This window comes from Culex quinquefasciatus, chromosome 2 (genome assembly GCF_015732765.1).
Source record: "Culex quinquefasciatus strain JHB chromosome 2, VPISU_Cqui_1.0_pri_paternal, whole genome shotgun sequence".
NCBI lineage: Eukaryota > Metazoa > Arthropoda > Insecta > Diptera > Culicidae > Culex > Culex quinquefasciatus.
This window is the reverse complement of record NC_051862.1, coordinates 92,945,961-92,963,849: the sequence shown is the minus strand read 5'-3', so window position 1 is coordinate 92,963,849 and position 17,889 is coordinate 92,945,961. Positions and strand designations below refer to the sequence as shown.

At 39.0% G+C, this 17,889-nt stretch overlaps 1 protein-coding gene and 1 long non-coding RNA gene across 2 annotated transcripts in view; one reads left to right on the top strand and one right to left on the bottom strand.

Moving 5' to 3' along the window:
* The window catches only part of LOC6036904 (calpain-C), a 61,382-nt gene extending 52,529 nt beyond the window's left edge, over positions 1-8,853 (bottom strand). The window contains exons 1-2 of the mRNA XM_038254857.1: positions 8,734-8,853; positions 7,810-8,573 (exon numbers count right to left, since the gene is read on the bottom strand). The gene's annotated coding sequence lies outside the window, so the exon portion shown is untranslated. The remainder of the gene's footprint in view (positions 1-7,809; positions 8,574-8,733) is intronic.
* Positions 8,854-17,034: 8,181 nt separating this feature from the next.
* LOC119767130 lies at positions 17,035-17,565 on the top strand. The gene is made up of 2 exons (XR_005277342.1): positions 17,035-17,096; positions 17,153-17,565. It is a non-coding gene; the product is annotated as an uncharacterized LOC119767130 (long non-coding RNA).
* The last annotated feature ends 324 nt before the right edge of the window (positions 17,566-17,889 follow it).

Sequence of the window (17,889 nt, the reverse complement as noted above, 5' to 3'; positions counted from 1 at the left end):
GAGGAACGGTTCGAAATTCATCGCCGACGACTTTGAACACACACACACACCTGATTTACATAAGTCGCGCGTTACAACGACCGAGGGCTGCCATCACCGGCGCGTTACGTGCTAATGGCATTCCTGTCCTTAATGCCAAGCTTCTTTCAATTGCACTCAATCGAAACTCGAGGGGGGTTCGTCGCTTATTGTGAGTGCGTGTCGCTTGCTGGTTAGAAAACACACAAACTTCTCGGCAAAAATGTAAATAAAGCAATTACGTCGGTTATAAAACGTTATATTTTTGTACACGTTACACGTGTTCTTTTTTCGCGGTGGCTTTTTGCTGAAAAGGCACTTTGGCGAATTGAAAAAAAAAAAAAAGAACTGGAAAGAGATTGTGCGACAGTGAACGTGTGTTTATGTGGAGCATTGGTGTGCAAATGTACACCAGCCGTGCCCAAAGTGTGTCGAACCGTTTCGATGTAATTTTTGCGCCATTTTGCGAAAATTAACGTGCACAGACACTTACGTTTTAATTGTCAAATCACGTAAAATGATGTACGCAATAAGGGCTTTTTGAACGACGCAATTTGAAACCATGGTGCATATCGTTTGGTGTAGAGATTATTGTTTTATTTGTTTACGTAGTGGAACCGGCAATTAGCTTTATGAGTTTTAAATAATTTTCTACACATTGAAAACCGATTGCCATCACCTACATAATAAATCTTTTGATTTAATCCTCCTTAATTCAGTTTTTTTTTCAATTAGGCCGTTGCAAATATTTTTTTAAGTTTATGTCCCTCGACTAGAGCGTCCAATTTCCCGTCCCGGGAAAAAAAATCCCGGGAATTCCCGGGATTTCCCGAAAAAAAAATATTTCCCGTTTCCCGGGAAATTTGTAAATTTCCCGGGAATTCCCGAAATTCAAGCGGAATTTACATTTTCTAAACTTTTTGGCACTTTTTCAAATTTATCAAAAAATAATTAAAGAGCTCAATTTTATTTTATTTTGTGTAATTATTGAACTTATCAATTCTACTTAAAATTTCCTGTCAAGGTTTATTTCAAATAATATTAATTTGTGAACTATTCACAACTGGGAATATTTCTTGTTTATTTGTGGGCAACAAAAATTACGATTTGATTGAATGAAACTAAACTTTTATAATTTTGGTAAGATTTTAAACGAAAATTGTTTTTATTTGATTTGAAAATAAGGTACCCCTTACCGCCAAGATCAAAATTGAGTTTTTTTTACGTTTTTGTTTACCATGACCAAATTGGATGAAAATTAAATTGGTATCATAAAATGTCTCAAAAAAGGTTGCGCAAGAATTTTTTTTTAATTTGATTAAATGTGTTCAATAAATTACAGTTTAAAGTTGGAAATTTTAAGGGCCATGGAGCTACCAAGCCTAAGAAAAGAATGGTGCCCAAAAATGAATTCATGTTTCAGAAACTCGCTCCAAATTTATGAAAACTTTGAGATGTGATTTAATAAAAATGGTATTTCAAGTGAAAAAGCAGATTTTTAATGTAAATTCAATGCTAATCTATGAATGATGAGCTTGAACTTAAACAAGTAAGATTTGTTCTGGAAAAAAGATTTGCAAAGAAAAACATATTTTTTGCATGGTTTTTGTTTTTATTTCAACTTAATGTGTCAATATTATGCTTGACCAAATTCTCTCATACTATTCACTGTGATTAGAAAAATAATACTTCTTAACACAAAAAACACGACTGATTATTTTTTGATATTTTGTGCGAATTTTCAAAACAGCTTATAAATTTAGAAAATTTCTGTATTTTCTTTAAGTTATATGTTTTTTTAAAGCAGTGAAAGCATTAATTGATCCCAACTCTTATTTTCAATACTTAAGTTGCTAGTCTGTTCAATTAGATTGCAAAATAATAATCAGAACCAAGATCAGAACAATTTTCGATAAATTTTAAATTTCCCGGGAATTCCCGGGATTTCCCGGGAAATTTGTTGAAAATTTCCCGTTTCCCGGGAATTGTGTGACCCCGGGAAATTGGACGCTCTACCCTCGACTCTGACCAAAGTCGAGGGGGGGGGGGGGGCAAAAAAATAAAAAACTTTAAAAATTGAATTTACAAGTCATGGTTTCAACACTTGAATGAAAAAAGTGTTTAAAAATGCATTTTACACCTGGCCAGTTGTTTTGCAATCATTTGTTTTCAAAATACCTAAGTATTGACGAAAATTTATTTTTTTTGCAAAAAAAAAGTTTTTGCGGTGCTGTACATTGGAATTTCATAAAAATTCAAAATATTTTTAATCCAACCCAAACATGATTAATATGATTATCAATGCAGAAAAATGCGTTTTAGATTGTTTAAGTTGATTTTAATTCTAGTTTCATTAAAATTTTGAAGATTTTTGAAAAAATATTTTTTTTGCCCCCTGATATTTCGGACCAATTTTGAAGGGGGGGCGACATAATCTTTGAAAAATATTTGCTAAGGCCGTTGCAAAAAATAGTACCGTGAAAAATGCATATGATTTGAATGCACATTTTTTGAATAACTAAATTTAACTAAATGTTTAACTTTAAAACAAAAAACATACCCTATACTTTTCTTTAGTTAGAAAGGCAAAAAAAAACACATTTTATAGTCTTCAATGTGATTCACCTAAAATAAAGCAATGTATCAAACCTTAGTACAAAATTGAATTTAAGTTAAAGTCAAAGTTAGTACAAAAATTAAATTTAAAAAGTCAAGCCCAATATAAAAATAATTGAAAAGTAAGCTTTGCTATATTTAGTTTTACAGTTTCAATGAATTGATGAAAAATTCTTATTTCCTAAAGTTTTTCGTCTTTTACCAATCGGTGGAAATTTATAATTTACAAAAATTCTTGATAGTTAACAAGTTTGTTTTTTAATTAATACAAATTTTTAAACGCAAGAAAATAATCACCAGTCATTACAAGTAAGCTCCACTCGTTGAACGTGTGGGGGGGGGAGTCCAAATGGTGTCACTTTCCGATTGGCAGCTCGTCAACGATGCGATCGCACACACTTCAACTTCGACACGGACGGCACAGGTGACCAAGTTATCGAGACAACGCGCGTGACTCAGCATAAACCGTTGCAGGGTTAACTGAAACACTCATTGACGAAGGGGGAAGGGGGCACGCGATCATTAACATTTTTCTGCATTGACAAACCTCTTTCAAGTGAAGAGTTACTACAGCTGAGCAAAAAATAATAATAATACTTAGCACAGTGACTTTAATTAGAATGACAGTAACATGGTAGTGATCTTTAATCTGGCCAAATTACTCAATGACTAAAGTTGAGTCAACTTTAAATTAGCTCTAATTCAGCTTAAAACGATCTACTATCACCTGCATTGTTACAAGAGATTAAATCTCAGCTGACCTTATGCAACAAAAATGCAAGCTGTTATAACCCGCAACTTGTTAATGGAATGTCAGGATTCCTCGCAAACCACCAGCCAAAGGAGGCAGGTCACTTAGTAGGTACTTTTCCTTGGCTAGTTTGTTAAGTGGTTTCATCAACCTTGAAAAGGTTTTTTTTTCAACTCTTCTCTTTTCAACCCAGAGCTGGCCACTTGGCAAATATTGGCATTTCCATTACGAAAGGCAATCCGCGGCTGGTGTTGAGATGCTGACAGGCTCGTAAAACTATTTGACAGCGCGGCAAGAACGAGCTTTTCACGAACAAAAAGGCAACCACTCGTGGTGGTATTGAAAGGTTGAAGGGCAAAACCCCGCGATTGGTTTGTATTAGGTCCACACGTATATGCGTTCACTTTGGCTCAACTTAGCTGAAGCAGCAGAGTAGCAGCAATTAAGGTGTGAAATTGCTGGTACCGTAATTGAGAATCGCAAGTTGCTACCTTCCTTTTGGGTCTGGGAGGGGGCGTTGATTGCAAAATATTCAATTTAACTTTTTGTGCGCAGGCCTTGGGTGCCGCCCTGCAAGATTCGTGAGCGCACATCTCAATCTCACGTTTGTTTTTGAAGGTTGGAATGTGTGTGTTGCAATCACGTGCAAGAAATGAATGATTTTTGAATTAGAAAAAGCCACAGTTGTTGAAGAAAACGATGCCCTTTTCAGGCACCAAATGAATTGATGATTTTTTGAAAATTTTGAAAATGAAGAGTCATTTTTCAAAACAAGACTTGCTGAGTTGGATTAAAAATGCAAGCAAATCTTCATATCTTATTTTTGCTCTATTTTCTCTACAACTTTTAAGAAAATTGTTACACTGAAGAAAATAGTTATGAAAAATTATTAAAACAAAAAAAAATCCGAAAAAAAATAAACGCAAAACATTTGAAGCTTCTCAACTTCAAGCAATTCACAACAAACGACCAAAACCCGGTATCTCGTACACTTTTATATTTTATTCGCTTTTTTCTACAAAAAAAAACTCTGCAGATATAAAGCTCACCCGCCTTGGTGGTGTGTAATCGGAGTTGGGTTGGCGAGGGGAGCCACAAAGAAATGTAGCAACATAACTGTACAGCTCTCGCTCTCTTTTCTATCCATGTGTTGATGATGCTCGCACTGGCAACAATCTTATAACTTATAACTGCCGGGATTGTGGAGGGTTTCTTCTTCTTTTATTACTTGTTGTTGTTGACCTCTGCTCTGCTCTGCTCGGTTGGTGGGGTTGGGGAAGACGTCACGTTGCTAATCTTTTCGACCGGCATACCCATGCACCCGTTTATGCTTAACTGGAGTGAGTGGGTGTGTGGTTATTTAAATGTGGGTGGAATTTGAGCAGGAAATAAAATGTGTGAGTTGCTGGTTTTTTCTTATCTGCTTTAATTTAAATTGGAAAAATGTTAGAAGCAGTTTCAGCTTAAAATTGTTTATTTTATAGTAAACAGGATTTTTAAGTTGTTGAAGTTTATTTCTGGACTTTTTTTAAAAGGTCTAATAAACCAAATTTTCAGTTTTTTTTTATTTTTTGGGTGTTTTTTTCATACCCCGATTAAAAGCGGCTTCAAAAACACCCAAAAAACTGGAAATTTGGTTTATTGGACCTTTAAAAAAACTTCAGATTTAACCTGTTTCATTAAACATGAGTCTTTTACAAACAAGAGATTGTATTCATCTTTTGAAACAAGAAAAAAGATTTATAGCAAAACTTAAATTCAACAAAATAAAAAAACAAACAGAGTACAATACAAAAAAACAAAATTTAAAGATTTTGATGGAAGTGATATCAACTGTAATCTGAAACTGTTTACTACAAAATTAGAATGCATTCTTCTAAACAGAATAAAAAACAATTCCCGTAATCGTGAATTGTGTTCATGAATTTGAGAACCAAGAAGAGATTTATTCTTGAATATGGTGCATTTGCACTATAAACGTAATTATATTTCTTAGTGGTTCTCAAATTCGTGAACACAATTCACTATTTCGGGAGTTGATATTTTTCCGTTTACCTCATTTTTCGAGTCGACACATTGGCCCTGGGTTAGACTTGATTACGCAGAAAATGAAGGCATATTTGAATTATTAAAACGTGTTATGATAGAAAAAAAACAAGATTTGTGTCGAATCAACGCTAAACGTCCAGGCACCTTTGTGTAATTGAGAAGAATTAAGTTTGATTCAACGTAAAATTTTGTTGATTTATCTATAGATTGAAAGGGTAATTGAAAGACTTTTCTAACGAGTCCAAAATGTTGACGATCTGGCAACCCTGTCACATAATATGACCACTAAAGAGATATTTATGTACTTTTTTCAAAGTCGGATCTCACTTAACTTTATGAAAACTATGTCCGGTTTACTTTTCAGTAATATTAAATTGTTCGTAAAGAGTTATAAAAAAAACTTTCATGCCATTTGTAATTAAATGAATCTAAAAAATATTCAATGGAATTTGAGATCTGCGAGGTAAGTTAGAACATTACTTAATAAGTGATTTTGGTAATAAAAAAATCCCAAATAGTTTAACTTTTTAGTTAACTTTCTCGTAATTTTTTTTTCATGAATCGAAATCGCTTTTGCTTCCTTGTCACACGAGACAATTGTTTGACATTTCTTTAACGTGAAGACTTCCATCATTGTCATGATTTTTCGTTCAAAGATATAAATTTTGCGTCGCTTTCAATATTTTGACAAAATTCCTTCAACAAGTTGTTTAGAATAGTGCCCTACACATGCTGATTCCTTTTGGTAACGATTATCCCATTCCTTGTGAAGTTATGGAAATCGTCATCAATCAATGATTGCCAATTAGGACTTCAATGACTGTGCCACAAAATTATATAAATTTTGAAGCACAAATGATTTAGATCAAAAATTCTTTCTGTGGCTTCAAGTAGGCAACAACCGGCACATGCTGATTCATTTTGGTGCTGAAATTCGTTAAATTGAATTTAATACAGAATATTTTATAGTGATGATCAATTTTCATCGAAAATGATCAACGGCTTCACCTTAAGGTGATTACATCAAAGGCAGTTTTTATGAATTTCTTTACTCTGGCAACCAAATTCATACGAATTCTAACATGTTTATTTGAAACGTCAATATTTGTTTGTAATACAAAATTGTATTTTTCTCCTCCTTCTGCAAAAAAAAAAAACAAACAAAAAGTATAAATTTTCGCTAAACATGTGAATTTACATTGGGAAAACTTGTACAATTAATTGTAAACTATTAAGAGTACATTTGAAATCGGTTATATTTAAAATTTCAATCCCATGAGACTATTTTAAGTTAAAAAATAAATATCAATTTTGTGATTACAGATCGGAAATAGACTTAAAACTAAGTAAAACAGACACAGAACAACAAAAATAGAGCATCTTTTTCCAAATGTCAGGCTTTTAAGTGCTCCAAAAACTGCTGTTTTTTTTTCAAACTGTAGTCCCGATAAACCCCAGATGACGGTATTTCAAATTTATTGCGGGAGTATAGCTATCATCATACCTTATCAGTTATGTGATGCTTTTTGCTTATTTTTTTTTAAATAAGTCTAAAAATTTGATTTTTGTTCCAGCTAATTTCTGACAATGGCCGAGGGACAAAAGTTCAAGTCATTATTTAATCTCAGCTGAATCGATTTCCCATATCGTCGCCGTCGTGCTAACTTGTCGTACGTGCATTTTGGGCCAAATTGAGTTAAGAACGCCATTTTGTGCAGCTCACAATGCATCACCTTTTGACCTTCACAGATCCCCAAAATTCGATTTCAATCCTGAGATATTCAACAAAAACCGAAAAAACTCCGTGCATTTTTGTCACTTTACATATGAAAGTAGTTTCAATCTTGTCGTGCTATCTTGTCGCTCCCTGAAAATTGATGTAAGTGCGACAAAAGGCCAAAGGGATTTCAGGCCAAGAAAGTCAGGATGCGTTTGCCGCACGTACAAGTAAGACTACCGTAAACATTTGTAATTATAACTCGGGACTCCAGCGACCAAAATTCAACCAAACTTTGGGACAATGCACAGAATGGTCAGCCAAACAAAACGTGTTTGTTATTGTTTACATTGCGTGCTTTCGTTTTTGTTTATTCAAGGTCAAACATTAAAACGCGTTTTTCTCGGAACGTCAAAATGGCGGGTGTGACATGCACGACGACGTCGATATTGCTATGAACTCATTGAATTTGCTTCAGCAAGCAATAACCCACATTCAATCCGAATTTAACAGATCAATAATTGAAAGAAGATCACGATTGCCTTGAAAATCCCTCTCTCAAGAACATCGCCCACCACGGGCAGCTGTACGTGGGAGGCAAACATCAAAAGATGCAAATCGGTTATGAGATCTGCTCCTCCTCCCGTTGTGTACTTACCAATGAATAAAACGGTTAAAAAATGTGTGCGTGAATCGATCGCCAGGCTCTCCCACTTCCACTCCTACCGATGAATAAAATCCGTTCAGCCAAAGAAATTCCACGCCACAGAGAAGAGAAGCTCGATTGCTGCACTTTTTAAAATCTTTTCTTCTTTTCCGTTGGCAGATTTAATAAAACAGGTTTTTCGACACTTTTTTATGCTGGCAGCTTCACAAGTCGTCAAAACTTTTTCTTCTTTTTTTGTTTCAGCAAAAAATCTTGTTATCAATTCTCACCGATTGCGAACGAATTTCACTGCACTAATACTTTCTGTTTTCAGTAGTTGCAAAAAACTGATGAACACCTTCACAACAATTTTACTTTTTTTGCTAAGCTTTCAACAGAATTGACGAGTGGGGGAGGAAAATTTTCACTTTGAAAGCTCAACGATGCGTTATCTTTCACCCACTGAGATTTAAACAAGTTAGTTTGGACACACTTCTAAGCTTCGACTGTCGATTTTTCAACACTTCTGGTTAAACAGGTTGTAGATGATGTCACCGCCACTCTTTTTTTTCGCACTTTGTCGCGACGCATAAATTTCGCCCAATTTGGCAACTCTGGGAAACCTTTCTTCCGGTCACACTCGAATTCACTGTGTTTGCCAACGGGGTTTGCGGGTTCGTCACTTGCCGTTTTTTGTTGTTTTCCTAGCCTTCTTCCTGGAATCTTTCGTGCACCGTTGAACAGCGCCGATTTGACCGCTTTTCTCGCGCTCGCAGCTTAATTATAAAGTATCCGTTAAATTTTCCTGTTCCTCCAAAAGCTCAAACAGCTATCGATTTCACACGAAGTTCCCTCGCAAGCCACAAAAATGCCCACGAGCCAGCGCGACTGAAACCGCCAGGAATTCCGACTGCTGTTTGTGCCCTTGGCATCCACCTGGTGAACCGATTCCAACCACTGAAGTGTCCACCAACAAAGAAATCCGAAACGAAACGGCACTCTACGAAAAGGTCTGCGACGGTCCCCGACGAACGTTCCCAGCGAACTGAGTGAATGCCGTTTCGAGGAGAAACCGTACCCCCGTACGATCGCGACTCTTGGGGGGCTACCGATGTGAGGAGCGGCTGCGGTAAACCGGGTCTGTTGGCTGGCCAAGTGCAAGACATTGAGAGCTTTGCCGAGGAACTTGCTGGTGCGGCCGCCGTGCGCTCTCAAGATTTGAACTGAGAGTTGTGGGGTTTGGTTGGGGGTCGTACGGAAATGATGATCACTGAGCAAATTCATGTGGTTTTAATTTTCTCGATCTAATGAACTTTTTTTTACCAATAATTTCAGTTTCAAGTTTCAAGTTTCAACCTAGCCTTATAACAATGTTTTGCCTTCCTGACTGACTGTGTGACTGAAAGGCTATAAAATCACTCGAAAAATGAACATCTTTTTTGTGATCTAGTGTTAAGCTTTCTCTTTATCTATCCTTTCCTCATTGCACTTCTGTAAGTTTTTTGAAAACTTTTTCTTACTCTTGTCTATTCAATAGTTATAAGTATAGAGCAATTCCATGCCAAATAGGGAATCGGTTGTACCCGACCCTCTCCGATTTCAATGAAACTTTGTAGACATGTTATCCCAGGCATATATAAGCCATTTTTGTGTATATGGAGCCAGTTACACTCGATAATGACATTTGAGAAGGGCGTAAGTGTTTTAAATATTTTTGTATTTCGTAATTTAAATATTGCTGTATCTCGAAGCCGTTGCAACGTATCAAAAAGTGGTCAAAGACAAACTTGTAGAAAATTTGACGGGCTTTCCGAAAAAAATACACTTAAACAAAAAAAACACTCTACATTCATGATATTTTTTGGTTTTTAAGTTTAAAAGTCAAATTTAAAGGTGAGCCCACGATTTTTTTCGTTCAAAAATTTTGTGAAAATAGCCTTAGATGTTACAAAAAGACTCACGGGATGGATACAGGATGGAGCAACTCACCTAAAAAAACAAAAATCATTTACTGAAACTGTTTTTTTTTTAAGTGCTCTAAACGTCAACATTTTCAAAAGCCGAATACGGGAATCGATTCTCCAGACAATTGTGAAGTTACAGCTGTTTTAAAAATAAAAATGTTGAAAAAATTGTTTTTTTTTATGGTTTTTGGCAATTTCTATATGACAGACTTGATTTTTCAGTCTCAAAAATATTTTTACCGGAAAGCTCGTCCAATTTCCCATTAGTTTGGCTCTGACCACATTTCAATTAGATGTATGGGCTTACAGATATAAGCTAATTTACTATCCAGGTAGTATAGTAACACTGAAAAAATATTATGTTTTCAGTTATGAGCAATAAATAGTCCGATTTACAATGTTAAAATATGAAAAATTCGTGAAATTTCCGATCTATTCGAAAACAATATTTTCAAAAATGTGAAATCGACATTTCAAAAGAGCGTAATATTGAATGTTTGGTCCTTTTGAAATGTTAGTCTTGATTTCACATTTTTGAAAATATTGTTTTCGAAAAGATCGAAAAATTTCCCGAATGTTTCATATTTTAACATTGTAAACAGCTTTTCAAAAATATTGTTTTTCAAAAGTGGGCAAACATGGCTATAACTTGGAAACGGCGCAGTTTATCCAAATTTCACTGAAGTACTTTTTGATTGCAAATTCGATTTTACATCGAAAAATGAAATTGAAAAATTTGCGACCAATATTTCGATTTTTCGATTATCCGATTTTTTGATTGACTACCAATATTTCGATTTTTTGATATTGATTCAAAAAATCATAACTCGGTCTAAGATTTTTAGCCCATTCTGGAAATATCTGAAAAGTTGGCATTTGATGTCCTCTAAAACATATATAAAAAACATTTCTTAATCCACCTTTATAGGTGGAATAATTTAGATGAATTATTCATCTAAATAGCATCGTCCACCGTTTAATGATCTCTTATGTTTTACTTTACTCATAAGTTTTGATAAAGACAGCAATATCTTGAATTTTCAGGCTCATCGAAGGGTCACGTGATAGAACTGGACAACATTTTACCAAAATATCTGAGATCTTTACTGCTCTTAATTTGAAAATCGGCTAATCGTCTACTAATCCGAACAAAATAATATTATTAATCCGCTTTTACTATAGTAGCGGTGTTGTATTGCCGTAGGCAAATGGGTTGACACACAGCCACTGCTATCATCAAAGGTAAATATTGTGATCGAATGCCAAACCGAGAATACCGACTAAAGCGTGTGGTTTGTGTTCACAAGCATCCATGAAAATAAAAGCAATGCACACCAATTTTTCTTCACTATTTGTTAATTTACTACTATTTAATTAATTAAACTGTCTGTCAAAACATCTGTTCGCTCCCTTAACCTTCGGGAAGTCGCGTGTTTTCGCCTTTCTTACAAGTGCCCTTACAAACTGTGTACAAAGTACACGTACGCGACCTCCGGTGGGTTAATTATTATTTTATTACGTAACACGCGTAACTCAATAGTTACCCAATAATGGGTACGAATAGATATAGTATATTTTGTTGTCCAAGAAGTGTTCTTTTTTTCTCAGTGTAAAAAATACGACCCACAAAGTGCATGCAGGAACGAGCGGAAAGGGAACGTATTGGAAATATGATCCAAACTGTTTTGTTGTCATTAATTGTTGATGTGTCATCAGGGGGTGTCACCTAAAAATTTAAATAACTTGCAAGTGCACTAAAATGTTGCAAGCATTGCACCTTCCTTGCTCTGTTGACACAACAACTTTTTCGCATCCACAGCTCAAGTTACTTTTGTGCAGCTCTTCGGGAAATTTCCAGATTTCACTCGCAGCGGGAAACTCGACGTGAGACGACGCGTGCTTTTTTTCGGAGCAAAAATTGTCGCAAGAAAAACCGTTTTCGGAGTGAAAATCCGGCGCGAGTGGCAGAGAACGGTGCCGAAACCGACAGTTGGCCGGAAGTTGCAGCATTTGGCGTTGGGAAGTTCTACGAGAAACTGAGTGCAAGAGGAAGTTGGGAATCGTGATCCGCCATTTGGAAAAGAAGAAGATTAAATATTGTATAAGAAAACCATAGAGAAAAAATATGTTTAAGTTGTAAATATAGTTTTAAGGAAAGAGAAAAATTTTAAGTGATAAGTGATTTCTGTAGAGTAAGAAGAGATGAGTAACATGCGATTAAGAGGAAGAGGAGGTTCGGCGACCGGAAGTGCTGCAGCTGGGGGAGTGACTGCTGGAGGCAGCGGAACAGGAAGAAGCAGCGAACAGAACAGGAAGCAGAAAGAGTGTTTCCTGACGGCTTTTTTGGAACCGATCGACTTCGAAAAGGAATTCCCGAAACAGCCCGTGGCGGTTGGGAAAATCCTGAAGGATGCCAAGTTCGCAAAGGCTAAGGAGATCACGATGGTCGGAAGGATGCGGTACAAGATTGAGTTGGAGAAGAAGGAGAACTACGCTGAATTCACGAAGATCAACTTCGAGCCGCACAACCTCAAGGTCTTCATGCCGAAAAGTAGCACGGAGACTATCTGCTTCGTGAAAGGTGTCCCCAAGGAGTACAACGAGAAGGAAATCAAGCTCAACATCCAGGCTGGAACGGAAGTACTGAAGGTGGAGAGGATCAAGCGGCGAGGCCCAGGAGAGGACGAGTTGATCGATACGAACAACATCAAAGTTACGGTCAAAGGAACCCTGGTGCCGCAGTCCTTGAAAATCTATGGATGTCCGTTCAAAGCCGAGATGTATGTGTTTCCGGTGAAGCTCTGCACAAAGTGTTGGAAATACGGGCATGGTACCAAGAGCTGCCGAGGTAAGCCCAAATGCAAACGCTGCGGAGGAGGACACAAGGAAGAGGAGTGCGAGGATCAACCAAAGTGTCCGAACTGCAAGAAGGATCATGTGGCAGGAAGCATGGATTGTCCGGAGCGGAAGAGGAGAATGAAGATAAGACAAACAATGATGGAAAAGGGACAGTCCTTCAAGGAGGCGGCGGAGCAATTTCCTAGATCATCCGGGAACAGATTCGAGCTGCTGTCGCAGGAGGATTTTCCGGAGATGAACGGAGGCCTACGTGACGATGACAAGGAGGCAAGCGGAAGCAGTAACAGGAGAAGGACGAGCTACTCGGATGTGCTAGCGGATGGGAGCAAGCGGAGGAATGAGGAATCGGAGGGCATGACACAGGAAGGAGGACGGTCGGAGTGTATGCTGAGCGTGAAGGTGGTAGAAGAGATTGTGTCTCAGTTCCGGCAGGATCTGCTGAGGCAGCTGAGAGAAAAAACGTGGCTCAAGCCGCTGACCGATCTGAAGGAGGAGATTGAACGCAAGCTGAGTGGGTCGGGCTCCGAGATTGACTCCGATCAGCTGATTCTACAGGTTTACGACGAAATCAAGAACATCATACAAAACACCGCCGCAAAAAAAAGAACACAACACCCCAGAATAGAAGAAGGACCTCAAAATGGCCAGTAAACATCTGAAAATGATGCAGCACAACATTCAGAGTATCAGACCAAGCGATACCAGGGAAGGATTACAATATTACATGGCGACCCAGAACATACAAGTAGCGATTTTGCAAGAAATTTGGCTGAAGGAGAAGGAAACGTTCAAATTGAAAAACTTTTCAATGTTTTCAAAGAGAAGAGCAGAAGGTCACGGTGGAGTAGGAGTGTTGGTGAGAGCAGACCTCAAAGGAAAGCAGATAAAGATGCCGGATTTGGAATGGATCGAAGCGGTAGGAGTGAGGATTGTGGACGGTTCTGTTCCAGTGTCGATTTTCTCGGTGTACATCCCCGACAAGAACAACAGAACGGCAATCGCGGAGCTGGAAACCCTTTTCGGGTGGTTGGATCAGGTCAACGGCGAAATTGTTGTGGGAGGCGACTTCAACGCACACAACACTAGCTGGAGTCCAGAATTCAAGGACTGCGCGAGGGGGCGGCGACTTCTTGAGCTGATTATGGATTCGAAGCTGATACTGCTGAACGACGGGAGTCCCACGATGGTGGCAAGGGTAGACGAGAGAAGATCAGCCATCGACCTAACACTGGCTACGAGCGGAATAGCAAGGAAAACAAAGTGGAAAGTGGTACAAGAAGAATTTGGAAGTGCACATCTAACAGTGGAAATTGATGTTGATACGAAGATCCCAGTGGTGTTAAGTAAAAAGAAGATGATAAATAGTGAAAAAGTGATCGAAGCGCTCAACGACATCAGGCCACAGTTTCTGTACAATCCGCAAGAAATGCAGGAAATCTTCGAGGGAGCGTTAGAGGAGGCAAGCTACGTGGTGAAGAACAAGAAGGCGAACTATCTGAAGAAATGGTGGACACCCAAGATCGGAGAGCTGTACGATGAAAAAAGGGAAGCACTGAGAAATTTCAACGCGCACAAGTCAAGATCGGCGCAGCTGGAGTGGAAAAAGAAAAGAGCGATCTACAAGAGAGAGGCTAGGAAAGAGAAGAGGAGATACACTACGGAGCTCAGCAGAAACATAGATGAAAACACCCCTGCAAAACACATGTGGAACATTGTCAAGGGGATAGACACTGCGCTATCTGGAGAAAGCCGAATAAACATTTCGTTGTCAACGGAGAAAGGTCAAGAGTTCATGGACTTCTACTTTGGAGACAAGAAAAAAGAGGTCAACTGTCCGGAAACCAGCATGGCGGAGGAGTTCGAGGCGTACGGAGAGGCGATTCAGGAGGCGGAGGTGTTCAAGGTCCTAAAGAAGAAAAAGCTGCACTCGGCTCCCGGGGAAGACGGAATGTCTTACAGAATATTGAAGGGACTAAATCTGGACATGAAGGCCAAAGTTGCAGAAATGCTCAACGAAGTGTTCCTGACGGAGGAGATCCCGGAAAGGTGGCGGAAAACGAGGATAAAACCTATCCCCAAGCAGAACGCGGATCCAGAGTTGGTAAGCGCAAAACGTCCGATCAGCCTGATGAACGTTAATCTCAAGATCATCAACGCAGTAGTTAAGGAGAGGATGGAGGAAATTGTGGAAATCAAGGGAGTGCTTCCTGAAGGCTCCTTCGGTTTCAGGAAGAACAGATCAGCTTCGACTTGCGTGAACTACGTAGTTAACTCAGTTAAAGAAGCTAAGGCTGCAAAACTGGAGTGTTTGGTAACCTTTCTGGACATTTCCAAAGCCTTTGACTGCGTTAACACGACCAAACTGCTGGAGATTCTAGCCAAAATGGGTTTCCCACAAAAACTCGTGAGCTGGTGCCATACCTTTCTTAAGAGGAGAGTACTGGTGCTGGACACACAAGATGGGCAGATCGAGATGGAAGTCAGCGAAGGGCTCGCGCAAGGCTGTTCAACATCCCCCACCTTCTTCAACTGCTACACGGCGGGACTGCACACTCTGAACAATGAAAATTGCGAAATGGTTCAGTTCGCGGATGATCTTGCAGTTATAGCTACCGGAAGATCACTGGAAGAAGCCGAAGCCAACCTCAACGCCTTCTTGGACAAGTTGGTCTTGCTGCTGGAAGAACTCGAGCTGAAGGTGAACCCAGCGAAATGCGCGGTGATACCGTTCACCAGAAAGAGGACTGACCACCTTAGAATCAAGCTGAAAGGTCACAAGCTGGAGCTGGTCAACACGCACAAATACCTCGGATTTACGCTGGACAGAGAACTGACTCACAGGAAACACATCGAGGAAGTGGTGAGGCAAGCAGCTAAGAAGATCCCTCTTCTCAAGATGCTTGCGGGGAAACGAAGCGAAGCAAATCCACTCACGGTAATGAAAATCGGAAACGCCATTGTGAGGAGCAGACTGGACTACGGGGCAACAGTGTACGGCAGTGCAGCAGAAACAAACCTACGGAAAATCCAAGTTGTCCAAAACGCAGCGATTAGAGCAGCAATGGGGTACCTGAAAACAACACCGGTGCACGTGATGATCTCCGAGACGGGCCAGGTCTCGATGGCCGTGCGAAGGAAAGCGCTGACGAAGCGAGAGATGATCAAAAGCGTGTTTCACCAAGATCCTTTGGCAAGGTTCATCCAAAAAACTCTGGACACGGACGAAAGCAACGGTTCATTTCTTTCGACAACAGCCTGGGAAAATGCTGACATAGTAGCGCAAACGTATCCAAAAGACAAGAGCATGGCGGAGCTACTAAGGAGAAGAAGGTTTGGAGGAATCGATCTACATCAGGTAATCAAAGCTAAGCTCGAAGGAATGGACCAACGGAAAGAGGACATGGCGGCGGAACAATGGCGAGCAGTGGTAGCGGAATTAACGAACAACAAGTACAGGGAGTACACGAAGATCTACACGGATGGCAGCAAGATCGCAGAAGGGACAGCTTTAGCTTTTTACGACGAAAGGAAGGATTTAAGCCAAGGAGGAAAAGTCAACAACAACACGACCATCACGAACGCAGAACTCATGGCGATCAAGGAGGCAGTAGACTGGTCCAGCAAGCAGAAATATGACAAAACACTAATCCTAACGGACTCGGCGAGTGGATGCGCGATACTAAGAAACACCAAGAAGATAGTGAACAACAGTGTGGCAAGTGAGATTTACAAAGTGCTATCCAAAGAAGAACACAAACACACAAGGATCCAATGGATACCAAGCCACCAAGGGATAAAAGGAAACGAGAAGGCAGACGAGAAAGCTAAAGAATGTGCGAGTGGACCGCAGAACATATTTAACACCTTGACGATGGACGACGCAATCAAAGTAGCAGAAAATGAGTCATGGGATGAATGGGAGAGAGAGTTCGAAAAAACTAGTGAGGAAAAAGGAAAGTGGTACAAACACATACAACAACAGCCAAGAAAAAAGATCTGGTTCAAAAACCTGATTCTGACGGTAAAGGAGATAAGAACACTAAACAGGATAAGATCTGGACACATGCTAACCAAGGACCGCAGAGCTAGTTGGAGGTGGGAGGAAAGCGGACTATGTGAGGTGTGCGAAGAAACGGAGAACATCGAGCACATTTTATATGTATGTCCCCGATTCAACAATTTAAGAAGCAAATTCGACGCGTTAGAATACTGCAAACCACTCAAGGAAATTTTCGAGCAAGAATGCGACATGAGTATGTCGCAGATAGCACAGTTCCTGGAAGAAGCAAAAATACAAATATAAAAAAGGAAACAAAACAGCAACATGTGAAAACCGACATTGCGAGATGGACCAACTATGGTCTCAGCAGTCGTATGACAGAAACAAAAAAAAAAAAAAAAAAAAAAAAAAATGTTGCAAGTTCAAACGAAAAATACTGGAATTTGCCAGAACCACGGAGCAGAGTTCGAACAGAGGTATGTGTAGGTGTTTGTTGGTGGAATTTCGATCTAAAAAAAACGTTTCTCTTTAGTTTCAGAAATGCAAATCCCTGCAGGATCCGGGAAACACCGTCCGCAGTCACCTTCAGGAATATGGTATCCGGAAGGCCCTGGTGCAATCCGCACTGAAGAGATGTAACCCAGTGACAATACGCTGGAGCCAGAGTGAAGACTTCGTCGGCATCTGGAGTTTTAGAATCTATCAGCAATATTTCCGGAAAAAAACCAGGTTGTTCCGGATCGTGAAAGGAATTTGCCTTCAGGAGAATGAATTTTACTCGGACAAAGTAATTGCTTTGTGGTTATTTTGTGAAAAATTGGATTTTGAGCAATTTTGTGAAGAAAGTTTTAATGTACAATTGATTGATTATTTGTGACGAGAGCCTGTTAGATTACAACTTTTTATCAGGTTAAGGTTAATGCATAATAAAGATTTTCAACAACATTTGCTGTATTTTAAATAAATTGTAGAATGATAAGACACAAAATAACACGTTTTTTGGTGAGTTAAAATATCCAACTAACTAAGGGGCTCATGATGGATCCGGTTATCATTTTCATCTAAATATCTAAGATCTGAGCCTCCAAAAATTGTATAAATAACACATAAGTGCTCATAACTTTTGATAGGGTTATCAGATCTTCAATATTTTCGATTTATATTTCAATTACCTATCCAACGACAGGTCGCATGATGGATCCGGACATCGTTTTCATCAAAATATTTGAGATCCGGCCTCAAAAAAGTGTATAAATAACACTTAAGTGC